The following is a 1,189-nucleotide window of genomic DNA, read 5'->3' on the forward strand; positions in this document are numbered from 1 at the left end:
TTCCAAAGTCTACCACCATCTGTCCCTCCAAGTTCCTTTCCTGGATGTCGTACTTACCCATCACTTTTTCATCACCCCTATTTCCTTCACCAACATGTTCATTACAATCTGCACCAATCACGACTCTCTCTCTGTCTGGGATGCTCAGAACTACTTTGTCTAGCTCCTTCCAGAATTTCTCTTTCATCTCTAGGTCACATCCTACCTGTGGGGCATAGCCACTAATCACATTATACATAACACCCTCAATTTCAAGTTTCAGCCTCATCACTCGATCTGATACTCTTTTCACCTCCAAGACATTCTTAGCCAACTCTTCTTTTAAAATAACCCCGACTCCATTTCTCTTCGCATCTACACCATGGTAAAATAAATTAAACCCTGGCCCTAAACTTCTAGCCTTACTGCCTTTCCACCTGTCAATACATCAACCTTTCTCCTAATCATCATGTCAACCAACTCCTGAGATTTTCCTGTCATAGTCCCAACATTCAAAGTCCCCACATTCAGTTCTAGGCTCTGTGCTTTCCTCTTCTCTTTTATGCCAAAGAACCCGCTTTCCACCTCTTCTTCTTCTTCGATTTCGACCCACAGTAGCTGAATTTCCAACGGCGCACTTCAGGTTGACGACGCCGGTGGCGGACGTTGTTAATCAGGGCCACGACCGATCCAGTATGGAATTCTTTGGATGAACGCTCATATTTGTTTGGCAAAGTTTTAAGCCGGATGCCCTTCCTGACGCAACCCTCTGCATTTATCCGAGCTTGGGACCGGCCTACAGTTTGCACGGGCTTGTGCCCCCCATTGGGCTGCATTTGGAGGAATATTATATTGCTACATAAAATATTGCAAAAATAATTTAACCAATATTTACAGTATACAAAATATTTGCTGATAACATTCATAATAAAGTATGTATAATGCATGCATTAGATTTTCCATTATAGAAATGCATTGTTATGGCTGCTTTTGTTATGTTTAAGCTTATGTTTTTCCATTTGAACAGCATGCACACAATATGATTCAGCAAATTTTTATTTGGACATCTTGTTTGTGACTTTAAAGATTAAAGAACAGTTGAGATCATCCTCCTCCTATTGTTTTAACTCATAGATATTTGTATTTCTTTGTCCCTTTCCCTGGCATTGTTATGCACCATTGTTATTGGAATAATCTCAATTTTATTTCT

The sequence above is a fragment of the Phyllopteryx taeniolatus genome, chromosome 6 (assembly GCF_024500385.1).
Source record: "Phyllopteryx taeniolatus isolate TA_2022b chromosome 6, UOR_Ptae_1.2, whole genome shotgun sequence".
NCBI classification, from domain to species: domain Eukaryota; kingdom Metazoa; phylum Chordata; class Actinopteri; order Syngnathiformes; family Syngnathidae; genus Phyllopteryx; species Phyllopteryx taeniolatus.